Here is a 24,903-nt window from a genome sequence, read left to right on the forward strand (position 1 = left end):
TGGCCTCACGAATGACTTATACAACCTCATCATAACATTCCAGCTCTTATACTCAATACTTCGATTAATAAAGGCCAATGTACCAAAAGCTCTCTTTACCACCCTATCTACCTGTGACGACACTTTTAGGGAATTTTGTATCTGTATTCCCAGATCCCTCTGTTCCACTGCACTCCTCAGTGCCTTACCATTAACCCTGTATGTTCTACGTTGGTTTGTCCTTCCAACGTGCAATACCTCACACTTGTCAGTATTAAACTCCATCTGCCATTTTTCAGCCCATTTTTCCAGCTGGTCCAAGTCCCTCTGCAGGCTCTGAAAACCTTCCTCACTGTCTACTACACCTCCAATCTTTGTATCATCAGCAAACTTGCTGATCCAATTTACCACATTATCATCCAGATCATTGATATAGATGACAAATAACAATGGACCCAGCGCTGATCCCTGTGGCACACCACTAGTCACAGACCTCCACTCAGAGAAGCAATTCTCTACCACCACTCTCTGGCTTCTTCCATCGAGCCAATATCTAATCCAATTTACCACCTCTCCATGTATACCTAGCGACTGAATTTTCCTAACTAACCTCCCATGCGGGACCTTGTCAAAGGCCTTACTGAAGTCCATGTAGACAATATCCACTGCCTTCCCTTCATCCACTTTCCTGGTAACCTCCTCGAAAAACTCCAACAGATTGGTCAAACATGAGCTACCATGCACAAAGCCATGTTGACTCTCCCTAATAAGTCCCTGTCTATCCAAATGCTTGTAGATTCTGTCTCTTAGTACTCCCTCCAATAACTTACCTACTACTGACGTTAAACTCACCGGCCTATAATTTCCCGGATTACTTTTCGATCCTTTTTTAAACAACGGAACAACATGAGCCACTCTCCAATCCTCCAGCACTTCACCCATAGACAGCGACATTTTAAATATTTCTGCCAAGGCCCCCGCAATTTCAACACTAGTCTCCTTCAAGGTCCGAGGGAACATTCTGTTCCCTTTGTTTATTATTATGTTTCATTTTATTTATTTTTTCTCCCTCTACTAGATTATGTATTGCATTGAACTGCTGCTGCTAAATTAACACATTTCATGTCACATGCTGGTGATAATAAACCTGATTCTGAATTCCATCATCCAAATCATTGACATATAATGTAAAAAGAATCAGTCCCAACACAGACCACTATGGAACACCACTAGTCACTGGCAGCCAACCAGAAAAGGCTCCTTTTATTCCCAGTCTTTGTCTCCTGCTAATCAGCCACTGCTTTATCCATAGTAGAGTCTTTCCTGTAATACCATGGGCTCATAGCCTGTTAAGCAGCCTCAGGTGTGGCAACTTGTCAAAGGCCTTCTAAAAATCCAAGTACACAACATCAACCGATTCTCTGTTGTCTATTCTGCTTGTCATTTCTTCAAAGAATTCCAAGAGATTTGTCAGGCAAGATTTTCTCTTGAGAAGACCATGCACTATGCCTATTTTATCCAAGTACCCTGACACCTCATCCTTAATAATCGACTCCAACTTCTTCCCAACCACTGAGGTCAGACTAACTGGCCTATAGTTTCCTTTTTTCAGCCTCTGTCTCTTCTTGAAGGGTTGTGTGACATTTGCAACTTTCAGTCTTCCAGGACCATTCCAAGATCTAGTGATTCTTGAAAGATTATTATTAATGTCTCCATGATTTCTTCAGCCACCTCTTTCAGAACCCTGGCATGTACACCATCTGGTCCAGGTGACTTATCTACCTTCAGACCTTTCAGTTTCCCAAGAACATTCTCTCTAGTTATGGTAACTTCGCACACTTCATACCCCTGACACCTGGAACTTCCACAATTCTGCTAGTGTCTTCCACAGTGAAGACTGATGCAAAATACTTATTCAGTTCATCTACTATTTCATTGTCCCCCATTAATACCTCTCCAATATTGTTTTCCAGTGATCTGATATCCACTCTCACCTCTTTTACACTTTATGTATCTGAAGAAATTTCTAGTATTCTCTTTAATAATATTGGCTAGCTTACTTTTGTATTCCAACTTTGGCTTCTTAATTACTTTTTGATTGCCTTCTGTTGGTTTTTAAAAGCTTCGCATCCACTAACTTCCCATTAATTTTTGCTCTATTATATGCCCTCTCTTTGTCTTTTATGTTGGCTTTGACTTCTTTTGTTAGCCACAGTTGTTCATCTTGCCTTTAGAATACTTCTTCTTTGGGATGTATATATCCTGTGCCTTCTGAATTGCTTCCAGAAATCCCGGCCATTGTTGCTCTGCCGTCATCCCTGTCAGTCTTCTTTTCCAATCATTTCTGGTCAACTCCTCTCCCATGACACTATAATACTGATGTGGCTGACTTTAGCTTCTCCTTCTCAAATTGCTGGGTGAATTCGATTGTGTTATGATCATTTACCACTAAGGGTCTTTTCCTTAAGCTCTCTAATCAACTTTGGTTCATTGCACAGCACCCAGTCCAGAAAAGCCGGTCCTCTTAGTGGGCCCAACCATGAGCTGCTCCAAAAAGCCATCTCATAGGCACTCCAGAAACAACCCCCCCTTGGGATCCAGCATCAATCTGATTTTTCCCAATCTACCTCCATATTGAAATCCCCCATGGCTATTGTAACTTTGCCCTTTTGGCATGCATTTTCTATCATCCCTTGTAATTTGTAGGCCACATCCTTACTATTGTTTAGGAGATCGGTATACAACTTCCATCAGGGTCTTTTTACCCTTGCAGTTCCTTAGCTCTATCCACAATGATTTAACACCTTCCAACCCCGTGTCACCTCTTTCTAATGATTTGGCTTCATACTTTATCAACAGAGCAACACCACCTCCCCCTTCTGCCTTTCTAACTGTCCTTTTGATACAGTGTGTATCCTTGGACATTAAGCTCCAAGCTATAGTCATTCTGCCATGATTCATGATGCCTACAACATCATACCTGCCAACCTGCAACTGTGCTACAAATTCATCTACCTTATTCTGTATACTGCGCACATTCCAATTTAACGCCTTCAGTCCCGTATTCACCCTTTTTGATTTTGACTGCCTTTTACATTGCAACTCATCCTGTTGACTGTAATTTTGCCCTGTCATCAGCCTCTCCTCACTACACATTGCCTGTTTGTAAACCAGATACCACATCTTCAGCACTATTAACCACCTTTCCTATGATACTTCTTGCATTGCAATCTAGGCAGCTCAGGACACTAGTCGCACCATGCTCAACCTTTAGGCTTACCAACATCTGCCTCCACTAACTGTTCTGGCACTCTGGTTCCCATCCCCTGCAACTCTAGTTTAAATCCCACCGTGCAGCATTAACAAACCTTCCCGCTAGGATATTAGTCCCCCTCCAGTTCAGGTGCAAACCATCCTTTCTGTACAGGTCCCACCTTCCCTGGAAGAGAGCCCACAAAATCCAAAATTTTTATGCCCTCCCTCCTACACCAACTCTTTAACCACAAATTGACCTAAATAATCTCCCTAGTTCTGGCCTCACTAGCATGTGGCACGGGTAGCAATCCTAAGATCACAACCCTGGACGTCCTGCCCTTTAACTCAGCACCTAACTCCCTGAACTCCCAATGCAGAACCTCGTCACTCATCCTACCCATGTCATTGGTACCTATATAGACCATGACTTCTGGCTGTTCACCCTCCCACTTAAGAATGCTGAGGATCTGATCCATGATATCCCGGACCCTGACACCCAGGAGGCAACAAACCTTCTGGGAATCTCAAAGAATCCCACCCAAAGAACCACTTGTCTGCTCCCCTAACTAATGAACCTTCTTTCTCTACAGTATGTTTCTTCACCCCGCCTCCCTTCTGAATCACAGAGGCTCAGTCCCAGAGACCCCTCCACTCTGACCTTCCTCTGTCTGGTCACCCACCGACAGAATTCAAAGTGTTGTTGAGGGGGATGGCCACAGGGGTACTCTGCAATGGCTCCTTAACCCCTTTCCCCTTCCTGTCACCCAGTTTCCTGTGTCCTGTAAGCACAAAATACTCTGCAGATGCTGGGGTCAAAGCAACGCTCACAACACGCTGGAGGAACTCAGCAGGTCGGGCAGCATCCGTGGAAACGATCAGTCGATGTTTCGGGCCGGAACCCTTCGTTAGGACTGAAGAGGGAGGGGGCAGAGACCCTATAAAGAAGGTGGGGGGAGGGTGGGAAGGAGAAGGCTGGTAAGTTCCAGGTGAAAAACCAGTAAGGGGAAAGACAACGGGGTGGGGAAGGGGAAGCAGGGAGGTGATAGGCAGGAAAGGTGAAGAAGGAATAGTGGAAAACACAATGGGTAGTAGAAGGAAGAGGAACCATGAGCGAGGTGATAGGCAGCTGGGGGGAGGGGGCAGAGTGACATAGGGATAGGGGAAGGGGTGGGGGAAGGAATTACTGGAAGTTGGAGAATTCTATGTTCATACCAAGGGGCTGGAGACTTCCTGTGTCCTGTACCTTGGGCGTGACCACCTCTCTATATGTCCTCTCTGCTTCTTCCACTCCTCCCTTAATCTCCCCAGAACCCCCTCCTGCTTCCATCTTTCCTACCTGCACCTTCTCTGTGCTAGCTTCTACACGTTTGCACCCTCACATCTACACGAGTGTCGGGAATGTGGAGGTGAATGCTTACACAGCTTGATTTAAGTATGCTTATCTGACTCTGATTAACCATATAAGTCCCCAATCTTTTTCCTTTACAACTCTAACTAGGCCATAACAATCCATCACTGGATCTCCAGGGATACGACATCTTGCTCTACTCACCTCCTGCTAAGAACAGGAAGTAAGATCGTGCTCGGTTGTTGTGGTGACACGGCCTAACCTGGTCCCTTCCAAGACGCTCGATGGGAGCTAACAGTTGGGGGCACCGATTCCCCAATTATTTTGCATTTGACCTGATGTAAGTAGCTTGCAAAACCACAGTCAGTTTGACACAAAATCAGAGCACAGGTGTGGAGAATGGTGTTAAGTCGACAGGAAGAGGAAAGCTTCATCCATAGATCACTGGCATGTCGAGGTTCCACATCAGGTTTATTATGACTGGCATTTGGAGTGAGATGTGTTGTTTTGTGGCAGCAGTACAGTGCAATATGTAATAGTAAAGAACTATCAATTACAATACGTAAGTAAATAAATTATATATATATATATATATGTAGTAGTGCAAAAAAGAAAGCAGAAAAAGAAGAAAATAGTGAGGTGGTGTTCATGGTCTCATGATTCATTCAGAAATCTGATGGCAGAGGGGAAACAGTCGTTCATAAAACATCGAGTGTGCATCTTCAGGCTCCTGTACCTCCTCCCTGATGGTAATAATGAGAAGAGGGCATGTCCTGGGTGATGGGAGTCTTTAATGATGGGCGTTGCCTTTTCGAGGCATCACCTTTTGAAGATGCCCTCAATGCTGGGGAGGGTACTGCTCATAATGGAGATGGCTGAGCATAGAACTTTCTGCAGCTTTTTCAAGTCCTGTGCAGTGGCCGCTCCAAACCAGACAGTGATGCAACCAGAAAGCTCTCCACAGTACACCTGTAGAAATTTGCTAAAGTCTTTGGTGACATACCAGATCTCTTCAGACTAATCCCCTCAGCAACCTGGCACCTCTCAAAGGATCATCACCTTGTGAGTTCCTGAGATCCCAACAGTGATGCCGTCTGGAGCTTAGTAAAGTCAATCTAACATTCCACACAAAGAGAGGTCCAACCTAGACCTCAACAGTGGAGCTGGCAGAAGATGATGACCCATCACCACGGCAGTGACGGGGGAGGAAGACGGCAGCAGTCAAGGGTCCCCGGTGGTCTTGCCACTGGATCCTGAACCTGACCTGTCAAGGACCGTGTGGTGGCTGCCCGTTAATCAGCCTTCCCACATTAAACAATATCACACATAGGCATTCTCCATTGACACTCTGACTAATCAAGAACCTATCAACCTCAGCTATAAAAATATCCAATTATTTGGCCTCCAGAGCCATCCATAGCAATGAATTCCATAGATTCACCACTCTCCAGATAAAGAAATTCCCCATCTCTGTTCTAAAAGGACATCCTTCTATGGTAAGGCTGTGCCTTCTGATCGTAGACTCTCCCATTACAGGAAACATCGCCTCCACGTCCACTCTGTCTAGGTCTTTCAACATTCAATAGGTTTCAATGAGATTTCCTCCGCATTCTTCTGAACACTGAGGACAGGCCCAGCGTCATCAAACGCTCCTCATATGTTAACCCCTTCATTCCCAGGTTCAATCTTGTGAAGCTCCTTTGAACTGTCTCCAATGTCAACACATCCCTTCTTAGATAACCCAGATAGTGTGAGGTGGTTCATTTTGGTAGGTCAAATATGATGGCAGAATACAGTATTAATGGTAAGACTCTTGGCAGTGTGGAGGATCAGAGGGATCTTGGGGTCCGAGTCCATAGGACACTCAAAGTTGCTATGCAGGTTGACTCTGTGGTTAAGAAGGCATACAGTGCATTGCCCTTCATCAATCGTGGGATTGAGTTTAGGAGCTGAGTGGTAATGTTGCAGCTTGGAGTACTGTGTTCAGTTCTGGTCACCTCACTACAGGAAGGATGTAGAAACCATAGAAAGGGTGCAGAGAAGATTTACAAGGATGTTGCCTGGATTGGGGAACATGCCTTATGAGAATAGGTTGAGTGAACTCGGCCTTTTCTCCTTGGAGTGATGGAGGATGAGAGGTGACTTAATAGAGATGTGTAAGATGGTGAGAGGCATTGATCATGTGGATAGTCAAAGGCTTTTTCCCAGGGTTGAAATGGCTAACACGAGAGGGCACAGTTTTAAGGTGCTTGGGAGCAGGTACAGAGAAGATGTCAGGGGTAAGCTTTTTCCACTGAAAGTGGTGAGTGCGTGGAATGGGCTGCCGGCAACGGTGGTGGAGGCGGATACGATAAGGTCTTTTAAGAGACTCCTGGATAGGTACATGGAAATTAGAAAAGTAGAGGGCTATGGGTAACCTTAGGTAATTTCTATAGTAAGGACATGTTCAGCACAGTATTGTGGGCCAAAGGGCTTATATTGTGCTGTAGGCTTTCTGTGTTTCTATGTTTCTATAAGGGACCAAAACGGCTCACAATTCTCCAAGTGCAGTCTGACCATTTCTTTATAAAGCCTCAGCATTACATCCTTGCTTTTATACTCTATCCTCTCAAATGAATCTAACATTGCACTTGCCTTCCTTACCATCGATTCAACCTACAAGTTAATCTTTAGGGAATCCTCCACAAGGCCTCCCAAGTCCATTTGCATCACTGGGTTGATTTCAGGATAATCAATATCTCCTCTGTTAATATCAAACCCCAGGCTACCAAACCCTGCTGCCTAATTGGGACACTGTCTTCTCTTGTTTCAAGGATTCCTGCCTCAAAGTGCCTTCCCCTAGGGCCTCTCCAGAAATGCCAAATCAGTAATGATTCATCCTGTCATCAAGGACATCTCCAGATGCTATCTGTGGTCCAGAAAGGGACACCAGTCTGAGAAGAGAGAATTAAAGGGCAAAGATAAGGTTTCTGGTCTGACCTTGAAGGTAGGGCAAACACAGGGCTCAGTTCGAAGGGAAATGAATGAGCTCCTGAAAGCCGAGTCCACGATGGGCTCGGACATTACCATGTAAAGGCTCCCTCTCCATACCTTATCCAAGTAGCCACGCAGATACTGAGAGAGTTTAGCTGTGGCCTTGTTAAGGAGTGGTGTGTTACGAGAATTCAGCTGTCATTGTTTCTTGAAATAGCCTCCGTGTTGTGTTGTAACTCAATAACGTTTCCAAGTGACGTCTGGAGCAGAGAGTTCCAGTTCTCTTTATTTTAATTTTCAGCTGGCGCAGGATCCTGTGCTAAAGCTGGTGTGTTTGCTGTGCTTTAAGAGAGAGGGGCTAGTATGGGTTAGGCAGGGAAGTGGAGGGGGAGGCTGGTTGACATTCTTGGAGCTGCTGTTCAATCCTTTATTAAAAGGAAATGTAAGTGCAATCACCTTATATTCCGTCTGGGTAATGTCCTACCCGACGGCATGAACACAACGAGGCCACTCTCAGGTTGGAGGAACAACACCTCATATTCTGCCTCGATAGCCGTCCAGCCTGACAGTATGAACATTGATTTCTCCAACTTCTGGCAAATTCCCTCCTTCCCCTTCTCTCTTTATCCATTCCCCATTTATCTCCTTTCTCACCTCTACTCCTCCTCATTGGTCCATCAACTCCCTCTGGTGCCTCCTCCTCCTTCCCTTCCTCCCATTGTCCACTCTCTTCCATCAGATTCCTTCTTCGTCAGCCCTTTACCTTTTCCACTTCTCATCTCCCAGCTTCCCATTTTATTCCACCCACCTACCTTCCCCTTCACCTGGCTTCTAGTTTGTACTCCTTCCCTCCACCCCCCCCCCCCCACCGACCACCTTCTTATTCTGGCTTCTTTCCTCCTTCCTTTCCTGATACAGGGATTCTGGCCGAAATGTTGAATCTTTAGTCCTCTCCTGCTCAGTTCCTCCAGCATTTTGTGTGTGTTGCTCTGAGCTTCCAGCATCTGCAGAATCTCTTGTGTTTAAGGTCAACTCATATACCAAATGGGCAGACTCCAACCTGATGGCACGAACATTGATTTCTGTAACTTCTGGCAATTTCTTCCCTCTCTTTCCATTCCACGTTCTGGCTTCCCTCTTACCCTGTCCCTTCTCCACAGCTGCCTATCAACTCCCTCTCGCCCCCCTCCTCCTTTCTTTTCTCCCATTGTCCTCTTTCCTCACCTATCAGATTCCTTCTTCTTCAGCCCTTTACCTCTTCCACCAATCACCTTCCAGCTTCTTACTTCATCATCCCTCCAATCAGATTCCTTCTTCAGATTCATTTATCTATCACATGTACATCGAAACATACAGCGAAATACGTTGTTTGTGTTAACGACCAAGACAATCTGGGGATCTGCTGGGGAGGGCGGGGGCTGCCTGTAAATGCTGCCACACGTTCCTGTGTCATGCCCACAATGTTCAGCACCACCACAGAAAAACAAGCTCATTTCCCCACTCCCATCTACCCACCCACCCATCCACACAGAGAGTCCTCCAGCCCCAAGACAGGCTGTCTCCGGGCCTCCAGCTTCTACTGGACTTGACAACTCTCAGGGATCGAGCCTCCAGCTGGACTGGCAGACTCAGAAACTCGAGGCTTCGTCCGTTGGGCCTCAAGATGGTGGGTATATGGAATGAACTGCCAGAGGAAGTGATAGAGGTGGATTCTCCAGTAAACCCTTAGTACAATTTGGACAGGCTCATGGGTGGGAAAGCTGTAGAGGGATATGGGCCAAACAGAGGCCATTGAAACTAGCATAGATGGGAATCTTGTCTAGCATGAACGAGTTGGGCCAAAGGGCAGCTTCTGCACTGTATGAGTGTACAACTCTAGATGGAGCCTTAGCCTGACTTATCCTAAATGCATCTCCACTGATGGTACGGCTCTCCCTTGGTGCTGGTCACAAGCACCGACTCTGTTACAGGGTCTACGTGCCCCTGCGGACAAGCTGCATAGCGGCTTCGACAATTGCGCTTGTTGGTATGCATGTTCCAGCTAATTGCTGTCTCATTATGGTGGCATAAAACTCCCTTTTTTGTTTAGTCTTGTTGAGACTTGACCAAAAGCACAGTAACATTTAATCTCCCTGCTTACCCTTGTCCATACCTGGGGAGGAGGACTACCGTTTTGCAGACCCTGGAAAGGAGCGATATTCATTTAGAAACATAGAAACATAGAAAACCTACAGCACAATACAGGCCCTTTGGCCTACAAAGCTGCGCCGAACATGTACTTACTTCAGAAATTACCTTGGGTTACCCATAGCCCTCTTTTTCTAAGCTCCATGTACCTATCCAGGAGTCTCTTAAAAGATCCTATCGTATCGGCCTCCACCACCGTCACTGGCAGCCCATGCCACACACTCACCACTCTCTGCGTAAAAAACTTACCCCTGATATCTCCTCTGTACCTACTTCCCAACACCTTAAAACTGTGCCCTCTCGTGCTAGCCATTTCAGCCCTGGGAAAAGGCCTCTGACTATCCACACGATCAATGCCTCTCATTATCTTATACACCTCTATCAGGTCACCTCTCATCCTCCATCACTCCAAGAAGAAAAGGCCGAGTTCACTCAACCTATTCTCATAAGGCATGCTCCCCAATCCAGGCAATTTCCTTGTAAATCTCCTCTGCACCCTTTCTATGGTTTCCACATCCTTCCTGTAGTGAGGCAACCAGAACTGAGTGCAGTACTCCAAGTGGGGTCTGACCAGGGTCCTATATAGCTGTAACATTATCTCTCAGCTCTTGAACTCAATCCCACGATTGATGAAGGCCAATACACCGTATGCCTTCTTAACCACAGAGTCAACTTGCGCAGCTGCTTTGAGTGTCCTATGGACTTGGACCCCAAGATCCCTCTCATCCTCCACACTGCCAAGAGCCTTACCATTAATACTATATTCTGCCATGATATTTGACCTACCAAAGTGAACCACCTCACACTTACCTGGGCTGAACTCCATCTGCCAGTTGTCAGCCCAGTTTTGCATCCTATCAATGTCCTGCTGTAACCTCTGACAGCCCTCCATACTATCCACAACACCCCCAACCTTAGTGTCATCAGCAAATTTACTAACCCATCCCTGTACATCTTCATCCAGGTCATTTATAAAAATCACAAAGAGTAGGGGTCCCAGAACAGATCCCTGAGGCACACCACTGGTCACTGACCTCCATGCAGACTATGACCCATCTACAACCATTCTTTGCCTTCTGTGGGCAAGCCAGGTCTGGATCCACAAAGTGATGTCATATAACCATATAACAACTACAGCATGGAAACAAGCCATCTCAGCCCTTCTAGTCCGTACTGAACTCTTACTCTCACCTAGTCCCACCGACCTGCACTCAGCCCATAACCCTCCATTCCTTTCCTGTCCACATAGCTGTCCAATTTAACCTTAAATGACAACATCGAACCTGCCTCAACCACTTCTGCTGGAAGCTCGTTCCACACAGCTACCACTCTCTGGGTAAAGAAGTTCCCCCTCATGTTACCTCTAATCTTTTGCCCTTTAACTCTCAACTCATGTCCTCTTGTTTGAATCTCCCCCATTCTCAATGGAAAAAAGCCTATCCACATCAACTCTATCTATCCCCCTCATAATTTTAAATACCTCTATCAAGTCCCCCCTCAACCTTCTACGTTCCAAAGAATAAAGACCCAACTTGTTCAACCTTTCTCTGTAACTTAGGTGATGAAACCCAGGTAACATTCTAGTAAATCTTCTCTGTACTCTCTCTATTTTGTTAACATCTTTCCTATAATTCAGTGACCAAAACTGTACACAATACTGCAAATTTGGCCTCACCAATGCCTCATACAATTTCAACATTACATCCCAACTCCTAGACTCAATATTCTGATTTACAAAGGCCAGCAAACCAAAAACTTTTTTCACCACTCTATCCACATGAGATTCCATCTTCAGGGAACTATGCACCATTATTCCTAGATCCCTCTGTTCTACTGCGTTCTTCAATGCCCTACCATTTACCATGTATATCCTATTTTGATTAGTCCTACCAAAATGTAGCACCTCACATTTATCAGCATTAAACTCCATCTGCCATCTTTCAGCCCACTCTTCTAACTGGCCTAAATCTCTCTGCAACCTTTGAAAACCTACTTCATTATCCACAACTCCACCTATCTTAGTATCATTTGCATACTTACTAATCCAATTTACCACCCTATCATCCAGATCATTAATGTATATGACAAACAACACTGGACCCAGTACAGATCCCTGAGGCACACCACTAGTCACTGGCCTCCAATCTGACAAACAGTTACCCACCACCACTCTCTGGCATCTCCCATCCAGCCACTGCTGAATCCATTTTACTACTTCAATATTAATACCTAACGATTGAACCTTCCTAACCAACCTTCCGTGAGGAACCTTATTAAAGGTCTTACTGAAGTCCATATAGACAGCATCCACCGCTTTACCCTTGTCAACTTTCCTACTAACTTCTTCAAAAAATCCGATAAGATTTGTCAAACATGACCTTGCATGCACAAATCCATGTCCCCTTGGATCCCAATGCTTCCTTACTTTCTCAATAAGCCTTGCATGGGGTACCTTGTCAAATGCCTTGCTAAAATCTACATCTACTGCTCTACCTTCATCAATGTGTTTAGTCACATCCTCAAAAAATTCAGTCAGGTTCGTAAGGCATGACCTGCCTTTGACAAATCCATGCTGACTATTCCTAATCATATTATGCCTCTCCAAATGTTCATAAATCCTGCCTCTCAGGATCTTCTCCATTAGCTTACCAACCACTGAAGTAAGACTCACTGGTCTATAATTTCCTGGGCTATCTCTACTCCCTTTCTTGAAAAAGGGAATAACATCTGCAACCCTCCAATCCTCCGGAACCTCTCCCATCCCCACTGATGATGCAAAGACCATCGCCAGAGGCTCAGCAATCTCCTCCCTCACCTCACACAGTAGCCTGGGGTACATCTCGGCCAGTTCCAGTGACTTGATGTTTTCCAAAAGCTCCAGCACATCCTCTTCCTTAATAGCTCTATGCTCAAGCTTTTCAGTCCAACTTTCATGAAAAGCTGATTACTTTTTAGGTCATACTTATGCAGAAATAGTGAAAATTGTACTGGGTACACAAACTTCCTAGCATCACTGTATGCATGCATCATATACATGACACATACATAGTGTATGTAGTGGCCTCTACTGGTCAGGGCTGACCGTGGATGTTGTGCCCTAGTTGTGTAGATACACAAGCCAGGGCTGTACAATATGAAAGAGCAAGCTGTTGTCCATGTAGCAAGTTCACCCCCCCCCCCACTCAGCTGATGAACACAAAGAAATGGCACAGACTGGGCAAGTGTCATATATATCAATGGTTTTTAACTGTATCTCTTTATATGTGACAATAAGCTGACAAAAAAAATTAATTATGAAATTCTGTTGTCTCTCTGTCAAAATTCTTACCCATTTGAAATGGGGAGGAGCGTTTCATGCCATCATCCTGAAATTTAAAGAAAAAGATAAAGGTTAGCCTCACGTGTACAGTGTATCACAATGTTAAAACATACTGTGAAAAGCGTCGTTTCTGGCAACGACCAACACAGTCCGAGGATATGCTGGGGGAAGCCCGTAAGTAGCTGATAGAAGCGGGGAAGAAGCTGTTCTTGAGTCTAGTCATCTGGGCTTTCTAGCTTCTGCATCTTCTCCCAGAAGAAACAAGAGAGAAAAGAGGGCTTGTCCCGGATGGTAAGGTTCTTCAGTGATGGATGCCGCTTTCTTCAGGCACCGCATCTTGAAGATATTCTCAGTGGCGGGGAGAGATGTTACTGAGGCTACAATCTTCTGCAGCCACTTGTGATCCTCAGCACTGGAGCCTTCATACCTGGCTGGGATGCAACCATTGCACATCCATCGAAATCTGTAAGTCTTTGATGACGTACCAGTTCTCCTCAATTCATTTTATCCCATTAGTTGCTGCTCGACCTGCAGCGTTCAGCCTGTGGCTGCATGCTGCATGTCCATAAGCAAGATTTGTGCTTTTCACATCTTTACCTGGGAGCAGAGATCAGACCTGGATCCCAGAGTCCCACCTGTCAGAGTAGCTTTGAACAGATTCCTCTTGAGGTTGACGCTGGAACACTTCCTTGTGTTCTCCAGTTCACTCACCAGCCTTTAACGTCCAGGAATCCCATTAGAGCTTAAGACACGGCAAGATCTAGCTGTATAACACAAAAGTGACAGCTAGGAATGGAACAATCGATATGTCTTTTCCAGAGAAGATCCCTTGACTTACATTAGTGTTCTTTATTCTTATTTTTGATTTCTATTTAGAGATACAGCATGGTAACTGGCCCTTCTAGCCCAAAAAGCCTGTGCTGCCCAATTACACCCATGTGACCAATTAACCTTGGACGTTATATTGAAGATGTAAAAGACATTGGTGAGGCCTAATTTGGAGCATTGTGTGCAGTTTTGGTCATCTACCTACAGGAAAGATATAAATAAGATTTTAAAAGTGCAGAGAAAATTTACGAGGATGATGCCAGGACTGGAGGATCTAAGTTATAATGAAAGATTGAGTAGATTGGAACTTTATTCTCTCAAATTTTAGAAGATTGAGGGGAGATTTGATAGAGGTATACAAACTTATGAGGAATATTGATCGGGTAAATGCAAGCAGGCTTTTTCCACTGAGGTTGGGTGAGACTACAACTACAGGTCATGGGTTAATAACCTAGGGTTACCCTTAGCTCTCTATTTTTCGAAGCTCCATGTACCTATACAGGTGCCTTTTAAAAGACCCTATAATATCCGTTTCCACCACCATCACTAGCAGCTCATTCCACACCCTCACCACTCTCTGCGTAAAAAAGCTTACCCCTGACATCCCCACTGTACTCCAAGCACCTTAAAACTGTGCCCTCTGGTGTTAGCCATTTCTACCTGGGAAAAAGCCTCTGACTATCCACACGATCAATGCCTCTCATCATCTTATATACCTCTATCAGGTCACCTCTCATCCTCCGTCGCTCCAAGGAGAAAAGGCCAAGTTTGCTCAACCTATTCTCATAAGACATGCTCTCCAATCCAGGCAACATCCTTGTGAACCTCCTCTGCACCATTTCTATAGTTTCCACATCCTTTCTGTAGTGAGGTGACCAGAACCGAGCACAGTACTCCAAGTGGAGTCTGACCAGTGTCCTATATAGTTGCAACATTACGTCTCAGCTCTTGAACTCAATCCCACGGCTGATGAAGGCCAATGCACTGTATGCCTTCTTAACCACAGAGTCAACTTGCGCAGCTGCTTTGAGCGTCCTATGGACTCAGACCCCAAGATCCCTCTGATCCTGCACACTGCCAAGAGTCTTATCATTAATACTATATTCTGCCATCATATTTGACCTACCAAAATGAACCACCTCACACTTACCTGGGTTGAACTCCATCTGCTACTTCTCAACCCACTTTTGCATCCTATCAATGTCCCGCTGTAACCTCTGACAGTCCTCCACACTATCCACAACACCCCCAACCTTTGTGTCATCAGCAAATTTACTAACCCATCCCTCCACTTCCTCATCCAGGCCATTTATAAAAATCACAAAGAGTAGGGGTCCCGGAACAGACCCCTGAGGCACAAATAACTAAATTTAGAATTTAGTTATTGTTTCCAGCCACGATGCTCACATTTAACTTTCAGTCTGAGTGTTTTAGATAAAAAAAAACATTCTGACAATCTTGCCTGACAACTTCAGATCGGATCTGTGTTCTGGTTTCAAGGATGTCCAAGACAAGAAGCTTCTGACTCTGGAAGGAAAGGTTTTATTCATTTACAATTTACAAGGGTGACTGTCCAGGCTCCACTTACTCCCTGTGCCTGCATGGGTTTCCCCGGGTCTTCCATTTTCGTCCCACATCCCGAAGACGTGGGCTAGCTGGCCTCTGAAAATGGACCAGCTTGTGGGTCAGTGGGAGAACCTTGGTGGGGAATTGACACCAGGAAGGAGGTACAGGAGCCTCAGGATTCACACCACCAGGTTCAGGAATAGTTATTGCCCTGCAACCATCAGGCTCTTGAACCAGAGGGGATAACTTCCACAATCTATGGACTCACTTTCAAGGACTCTTCATCTCATGTTCACAATATTTATTTCTTAGTTACTTATTATTATTTTTATTTCTTGTATTTACACTGTTTGTTGTTTTTTGCACATGGGCTTTTTTGTCCATCAAGTCAAGTCAAGTCAAATCACTTTTTATTGTCATTTTGACCATAACTGCTGGTACAGTACACAGTAAAAACGAGACAATGTTTTTCAGGACCATGGTGCTACATGAACAATACAAAAACTACACTGAACTACGTAAAACAACACAAAACTACACTAGACTACAGACCTACCCAGGCTGCATAAAGTGCACAAAACACTGCAGGCACTACAATAAATAATAAACAAGACAATAGGCACAGTAGAGGGCAGTAGGTTGGTGTCAGTCCAGGCTCTGGGTATTGAGGAGTCTGATGACTACGGAGAAGAAACTGTTACATCTTTGTTTGTGTGCAGTTTTTCATTGATTCTATGGTATTTCTTTGTACTTACTGTGAATGCCCACAAGAAATGAATCTCAGGGCTGTATATGGTGACAAGTACGTACTTTGATAATAAACAAGAATGTGGGGAGACTGAAAAAGGAGATGAATATAGGATTGTTCCTCTGGACCATGGTGCACGACACACAACACAATATTATCACTGACCATGGATGCTTGATGGTCAGTGAAGAATCAGTACTCTGAAGCACCTGGTTCCTTAATGGTTCTCTTTATGACCAGGCCTCTATGCTTCCTTATTCCTTGAGAAGATGCTGGTCAGGTGCATTATTGAACCACTCCAATCAGAGGATCATACAGTAAGGAAAGAGGCCCTTCAGGAATTCTTGACCCTGATGAAGGTTCTTGTCCTGAACTGTCGACGGTTTATTCCCCTCAACAGATGCTACATGACATGTTGAGTTCCTCCCGCAATTAGTACGTATTCCCCAGAGAGTTTGAAGCCCAGGAGTTCGGTGCTGCTCACCTTGTCCACTGCTGATCCCACGGTGGGAGCTGATGTGTGTTCTCCCGACTTCCACTGAGGTTGGGTGAGACTAGAACTGGAGGACACAGGTTATGGGTGAAAGGGGAAATACTTAATGGGAACATGAAGGGAAACTACTTCGCTCAGAGGGTGGTGAGAGTGTGGAAAAACTAGCCAGCGGAAGTGGTGGATGTGGGTTCGATTTCAACATTCAAGAGAAGTTTGGGTAGGTACATGGTTGGGAGGGATATGGAGGGCTATGGTCCGGGTGTGGGTCGATGGGACCAGGGAGAAGTTTGGATAGGTACATGGATGGGAAGAGTATGGAGGGCTATGGTCTGGGAGCAGGTCGATGGGATGAGGCAGAATAACAGTCCAGCATGGACTAGATGGGCCAAAGGGCCTGCTTCTGTGCTGTAGAGCACAATGACTGCATGACTCCATGTTTTCCAGGACAGTGGTTAGAACACGAAGACTGAAATATAAACCATAAAGGTTTACAGCCTCTCAGCACAGCTCCTGAAATATTGAATTCACTTTATCATCTATTTCTCTTCCTCACATAACCTTTAACATTTTTCTTTTCAAATATTTATTTGCTTCTATTTCATTTCAGGGAGAATATCTCATATCGTCTACATAATTAAAATCCTATCCTCTTACAGTTCCTAGGGCCTTGCTGGAGACTAACTTAGCTAACCATTGGAACTACATGTTCCCAACTTGCTATTAATTTGTGGTGTACTGTAATCACAGGAAACTCTGTTACCCGGCTTCAGATTCGTTTATTTATCATAAGTACGTTGAATCATACAGTGAAATGTGCCATTTACGTTTACAACCATCGCAACCCAAGGATGTGCTGGGAGCAGCCCGCGAGTGTCACCACACATTCCGGTGCCAACTTAGCATACCCACAGTGTTCAGCAGAACAAGCCCCTTTCCTCCCTCCCACCCACACATCGACAGTTCACCAACCCCAGGACAGGCTGGACTGATGGACTCGTAGACTGGTGTGGTGGTTAAGATTCAACCACAATAATGATAGGAAGTCACATATGGAACTCACAGAGTGATACATGGAAAGAAACTCTTCAGCCCAACTGCTTCATGCTGACCCATCCAAGCTGGTCCCATTCATTTACTTATTGAGATACTTCACGAAACAGACCCGTCTGGCCCTTTGAGCCACGCCGCCCCAGAAACCCTGGATTTAACCTGGCCTTATCACAGGACAATTTACGATGACCAATTAACCTACCAATCGGTACATTGTAGGAGGAAACCAGAGCACCTGGAGGAAACCCACATGGTCACAGGGAGAATGTACATGCCCCTTACAGACAGTGCAGGAATTGAACTTGGGTTGCTGGTACTGTAAACCATTGTACTAACCATTACACTACTGTGCTGCCTCTTTGAGTTTGACTGTTTATTTGATACATTCACCTTATCACTAACCTGTTCTTTCCAGAAGAAGATAGGAACTATGAACAGTTGATCCTGCTCTGCCATTCAATAATATCATGGTTGATCTGGTCATGGACTTATCACTACCTACTTGTCTTAACTCTGTTATGCAAAAATCTATCTGGTTGTCAAATAAACTCTTCTTGGGCTTCCAGCCAGCTGCAGGTGTCGATTTTAACCAATGTTTTGATGACAAACTACTCCATCTTCATCAGAGATGATGCCTGGGCATGTCTAGTCTGCTGGTTTTTTTACCCCCATTGTCTGTCCCTCCTGGTTGGTTAGTCCTCATCCAATCAGGTTTTCGCTGTCCCACCTTGTTTACAATTGAATTCCAGTTCATACTTAGAGCAAGATCTTAATCTTTGTTAAAATCCTTTTCCTCTAGTTTTATCTCAAATGTTTCCTTCATCAGGTGGTCCCAAAAGCCATTGGTGTGGCACAGTAGTTTTGAGCCTTCGAAGTCAATCCCATGGCCGTTGCGAATGTTTTGAAAGTTTATCGGTTAAAATTGATATCTGTACCTGGCTGGAAGCCCAAGAAGAGTTTTTGTCATAGACACTGGGGAAGCACTAGATCTTTCATCTAATCGTCTCTTTACTGCTTCCCTGAGCAGAGAACTCCACAACCTCACGACTCTCTGGGTAAAGCAGTTTCTCCTCAACTCTATCCTAAATCAAATCCCCAAATCTAGAGGCTCCATTTCCTTGCTATAGTTTCACCAGCCAGTGTAAACAACTCTTCCTGCCTCCATCTTATCTATCCCGATAAAGTCTTCTGAATTCCAGCGAGTACTATCTCAGGTAAATCAATCTCTTCTGGGATTATGCTTCAAAGATTCAAAGTACATTTATTATCGAAGTACGTATGCAGTATACAACCCTGAAATTCATCTTCCCACAGACAGCCACGAAACAAAGAAAACCATGGAACCCATTCAAAGAAAAACTTCTTCTTCTTCTTCGTCTTCCCCCACACTAAAAAAAAAACAAATGCGCAAATGACAACAAAAAAAGAGTGAAAAACACAGAATATAAAACACAAAATGGAAAGAGTCCAGGCATATTCAGTTCAGCTCAGTGCTCGTTATCCGCTGGCAGCCCCGACTCAAAGTTGCTGGAAATAGCAATAAAAAAAAGGAGTGATCAGAAACTAGAAACACATGATAATGTGAACTACAGAGATCAATCCACAAACCATGTCAGTTAACCCTTGCCCAAGACCTAGGACTCAGTACCATCCTCTGACAGCATTGATGGAGAGAGAGAGACTATTTGAATGCAGGGACCTTCCTCTGGGAGCAGCGAGCGAGAGGGAGATGGACAGCACTGAACATCTACTTGCCTTCTGCACTCGCCTCGATGATTTCAATCTTCCTCGGCTTTAATTGGTGAGAAAGAGAGTCGATCACGGGCTGGTGCCCCATCTCCAGACTTCTTGGCCTCGAGGCTGCACACTTCGCTCGAAACACCCTCGGAGACAGCAAAGCACTCAATTGGTCCAAAAAAAAACACATCACTGACATGTAGATCCCAGGCTCCAACAGTAGCAGAACCAACTTTGAAAGAGAAAGAAGATGTAAGAGAAGTGAAAGAAGTTGTTTTGTGAACCATCTGGAGGATGTCGTCCTTGGTCATGTTGTTCACTGGCACCATCTTCTTCCAGAAGCATAACTTGAAGTGTATCAAAGAAAAAGAATGATTTAGTATTTCTTAAACTCCTGTCACTACCTGCAGTATTCTCAAACCTTTAACAACCCATTCCCACCCTAACCAGCTCTTTGTTCATGATGTTGCTGCAAAGTATTGTATTTCACATTCCTCGATAGTCTAATTTCAATCTTTCCATTCCCAATTGACACTCACAAATTTCTACATATGTATCACACAGAGCATTCTGACTGGCTGCAGGACCTTCTGGTATGGAGGGGGGGCAATGCACAGGATTGAAATAAGCTGCAGAAAGTTGTAAACTCAGCCAGCTCCATCATGGGCACTAGAATTTCCAGCTTCCAGGACATCTTCAAAGAGTGATGCCTCAAAAAGGCGGCGTCCATTATTAAGGACCCCCATCACCCAGGACTTGCCCTCTTCTCATTGTTACCATCAGGGAGGAGGTACCAGAGCCTGAAGGTGCATGCTCAATAATTCAGAAACAGTTTCTTCCCCTTTGCCATCAGATTTCTGAATGGATATTGAACCCGTGAACACTACCTCACTACTCCTTTTTCCCTTTTTGCACTATTAATTTAACTTTTTTAATATATATTTCCTGTAATTTAGTGTTTATTATTATGTATTGTATTCTACTGCTGCAGCATAACAACAAATTTCACAACAAATGCCAATGATATTAAACCTGATTCTGATTCTGACTTTGGCCTTCTCTCCTTACCCTCGAATGATTTTCCCTGAACAGAAACCACTTCCTTATGTACTCAACAACTGCCTTTTCCCTCACCGTTGTTGTTACTGTATGTCTTTATACATCTATAGAGTCTCATGAATGTTTAATTACCTCCTTTTAGCTTAATACGTTTTTGCTGTGCCTGTTAACTATTGATTTAAATGTTCTCTCTTAGATCATAAGACCATAAGAAAAAAAGAGGCAGAAGTCAGCCATTCGGCCCATCAAGTCTGCTCCGCCATTTTATCATGAGCTGATCCATTCTCCCATTTAGTCCCACTCCCCCGCCTTCTCACCATAACCTTTGATGCCCTGGCTACTCAGATACCTATCAATCTCTGCCTTAAATACACCCAATGACTTGGCCTCCACTGCTGCCCATGGCAACAAATTCCATAGATTCACCACCCTCTGACTAAAAAAATTTCTTTGCATCTCTGTTCTGAATGGGGGCCCTTCAATCCTTAAATCATGCCCTCTCATACTAGGCTCCCCCATCATGGGAAACAACTTTGCCACGTCCACTCTGTCCATGCCCTTCAACATTCGAAATGTTTCTATGGGGTCCCCCCTCATTTTTCTAAACTCCAAGGAATACAGTCCAAGAGCGGACAAACGTTCCTCATATGTTAACCCTCTCATTCCCGGAATCATTCTAGTGAATCTTCTCTGTACCCTCTCCAACGTCAGCACATCCTTTCTTAAATAAGGAGCCCAAAACTGCCCACAGTACTCCAAGTGAGGTCTCACCAGCGCCTTATAGAGCCTCAACATCACATCCCTGCTCCTATACTCTATTCCTCTAGAAATGAATGCCAACATTGCATTCGCCTTCTTCACCACCGACTCAACCTGGAAGTTAACCTTAAGGGTATCCTGCACGAGGTCTCCCAAGTCCCGTTGCATCTCTGAACTTTGAATCCTCTCCCCATTTAAATAACAATCTGCCCATTTATTTCTTCTGCCAAAGTGCATAACCATACACTTTCCAACATTGTACTTCATTTGCCACTTCTCTGCCCATTCTTCCAATCTATCCAAGTCTCTCTGCAGACTCTCTGTTTCCTCAGCACTAGCGGCCCCTCCACCTGTCTTCGTATCGTCAGCAAACTTAACCACAAAGCCATCTATTCCATAATCCAAATCGTTGATGTACAATGTAAAAAGAAGCGGCCCCAACACTGATCCCTGTGGAACACCACTGGTAACTGGCAGCCAACCAGAATAGGATCCCTTTATTCCCACTCTCTGTTTCCTGCCAATCAGCCAACGTTCTATCCATGTATGTAACTTTCCCGTAATTCCATAGGCTCTTATCTTGTTAAGCAGCCTCATCTGTGGCACCTTGTCAAAGGCCTTCTGAAAATCCAAATATACAATATCCACTGCATCTCCCTTGTCTAGCCTACTTGTAATTTCCTCAAAAAATTGTAATAGGTTTGTCAAGCAGGATTTTCCTTTAAGGAAACCATGCTGAATTCTGCGTATCTTGTCATCTGCCTCCAAGTACTCCGTAACTTCATCCTTTACAATCGACACCAACAACTTCCCAACCACCGATGTCAAGCTAACAGGTCTATAATTTCCTTTTTGCTTCCTTGCCCCCTTCTTAAATAGCGGAGTGACATATGAAATCTTCCAGTCCGCCAGAACCATGCCAGAATCTATCGACTTTTGAAAGATCATCGCTAATGCCTCTGCAATCTCCACAGCTACTTCCTTCAGAACACGAGGGTGCATTCCATCTGGTCCAGGAGATTTATCTACCCCTAGACTATTCAGCTTCCTGAGTACTTTCTCTGTCATAATTGTGACTGCGCACACTTCTCTTCCCTGCCACCCTTGAGTGTCCGGTATACTGCTGATGTCTTCCTCAGTGAAGACTGATGCAAAATACTTGTTCAGTTCCTCCACCATCTCCTTATCTCCCATTACAATTTCTTCAGCATTATTTTCTATTGGTCCTATATCTACGCTCACCTATCCTTTACTCTTTATATACTTGAAAAAGCTTTTAGTATCCTCTTTGATATTATTTGCTAGCTTCCTTTCATAGTTCATTGTTCCCCTCTTAAAAACCTTCTTAGTTTCCTTTTGTAAGCTTTTAAAAACTTCCCAATCCTCTGTCTTCCCACTAACTTTTGCTTCCTTGTATGCCCTCTCCTTTACCTTAACTTTGGCTTTGACTTCTCTTGTCAGCCATGCTTGCATCCTTTTTCCATTCAAAAATTTCTTCTTTTTTGGAATATACCTTCCTAGGTTCTGTAAGAGAAGAAGAATGCAGGAGAGGTTATGAGACATTCCAGAATAAATAAAAAGAATCAGAATTCAAAGTACACTTATTATCGAAGTATACATACAATCCTCCTGCCACCTCACTAGGAATAGGGTTCCCCTGGTCCTCACCTACCACCCCACCAGCCTCCGGGTCCAACATATTATTCTCCGTAACTTCCGCCACCTCCAACGGGATCCCACCACTAAGCACATCTTTCCCTCCCCCCCCCTGCTTTCCGCAGAGATCACTCCCTACGCGACTCCCTTGTCCATTTGTCCCCCCCATCCCTCCCCACTGATCCCCCTCCTAGCACTTATCCTTGTAAGCGGAACAGGTGCTACACATGCCCTTACACTTCTTCCCTTACCACCATTCAGGGCCTCAGACAGTCCTTCCAGGTGAGGCGACACTTCACTTGTGAGTCGACTGGGGTGATATACTGCGTCCAGTTCTCCCGATGTGGCCTTCTATATATTGACGAGACTCAACGCAGACTGGGAGACTGCTTTGCTAAACACCTACGCTCTGTCCGCCAGAGAAAGTAGGATCTCCCAGTGGTCACACATTTTAATTCCACATCCCATTCCCATTCTGACATGTCTTTCCACGGCCTCCTCTACTGTAAAGATGAAGCCACACTCAGGTTGGAGGAACAACACCTTATATTCCGTCTGGGTAGCCTCCAACCTGATGGTATGAACATTGACTTCTCTAACTTCCGCTAATGCCCCACCTCCCCCTCGTATCCCATCTGTTATTTATTTATATACACACATTCTTTCTCTCTCTCTCCTTTTTCTCCCTCTGTTCCTCTGACTATACCCCTTGCCCATCCTCTGGGATCCCCCCCCCCGCTTGTCTTTCTCCCCAGACCTCCTGTCCCATGATCCTCTCATATCCCCTTTGCCAATCACCTGTCCAGCTCTTGGCTCCATCCCTGCCCCTCCTGTCTTCTCCTATCATTTTGGACCTCCCTCTCCCCCTCCCACTTTCAAATCTCTTACTAGCTCTTCCTTCAGTTAGTCCTGACGAAGGGTCTCGGCCTGAAACATCGACTGTACCTTTTCCTAGAGATGTTGCCTGGCCTGCTGCGTTCACCAGCAACTTTGATGTGTGTTGATACAATGTTGAGACTCGTTTCCCTACTGGCAGTCACAAAACAAGAAACCCACACCCATAACAAAAAAAGACTGATAAACACCCAATGCGTAGAGGAGAAAAAAACAAATTATGCAAACAATAAAAGTAAGCAGACAGCGACAGAATGAAAGTTAATCCTCAGACGCAAAGCCCAGAATCAGAGTTAGGTTTAATAGCATGGGCATAGTTGTTATTTTGCCATAGCAGTACAGTGCAATACGTAAAAAATAAGAAATGTGCTGGGTATACATGGTGGGGTTTAAGACGGCTGGGGGAAGTTCTGTTGCAGTGAATGGCCAGACCAAGCTTCGACGCAAGGGGTGCCCTTTCCGCGCTTCACGGCACGTGTTTGCTAGATGGCCGTTTACCCTACGAGAGCGTTCATCTGCCCTTTGACAGGTCTTGTTTCTCATCCTGCAGGGTGTCTAGCCACCCTCCTGACCAGGCAAGCCTGGTGGGGGAGCTGGTTTAGTCACCGACCACCCGACCATGCGACAGGTAGTACTGGGTTACATGGTACCAGTAGCACTCAGATGAGTGACCTGACCAGATATATATATAAAATTAAATTTAGAGTGCAAAAAGAGAGCAAATAAAAAGTAGTGAGGTCGTGTTCATGGGTTCATTGTCCATTCAGAGATCTGATGGCGGAGGGGAAGAAGCTGATCACAAAACGTTGAGTGTGTGCCTTCAGGTTTAGGGGTAAGAATTTAGCTTCTGATACCATGGAGGCAAAATTGAAAAGGGTGATATATTTAGGACTGAAGGTTTTGAATGCACGCATGATACGGGATAAGGTAGATGATCTTGTAGCACAGCTGAGAGCTTAACATCCACAGATACGCATCCTATTGAGAGGACAGGCAGGCGGGCAGAGAGGGTGGAGAGAGGGTGTATGAGAAGCATTTGCTGGCTCTGGGCC

This window comes from Mobula birostris, unplaced genomic scaffold, assembly GCF_030028105.1.
Source record: "Mobula birostris isolate sMobBir1 unplaced genomic scaffold, sMobBir1.hap1 scaffold_673, whole genome shotgun sequence".
In the NCBI taxonomy this organism is placed as follows: domain Eukaryota; kingdom Metazoa; phylum Chordata; class Chondrichthyes; order Myliobatiformes; family Myliobatidae; genus Mobula; species Mobula birostris.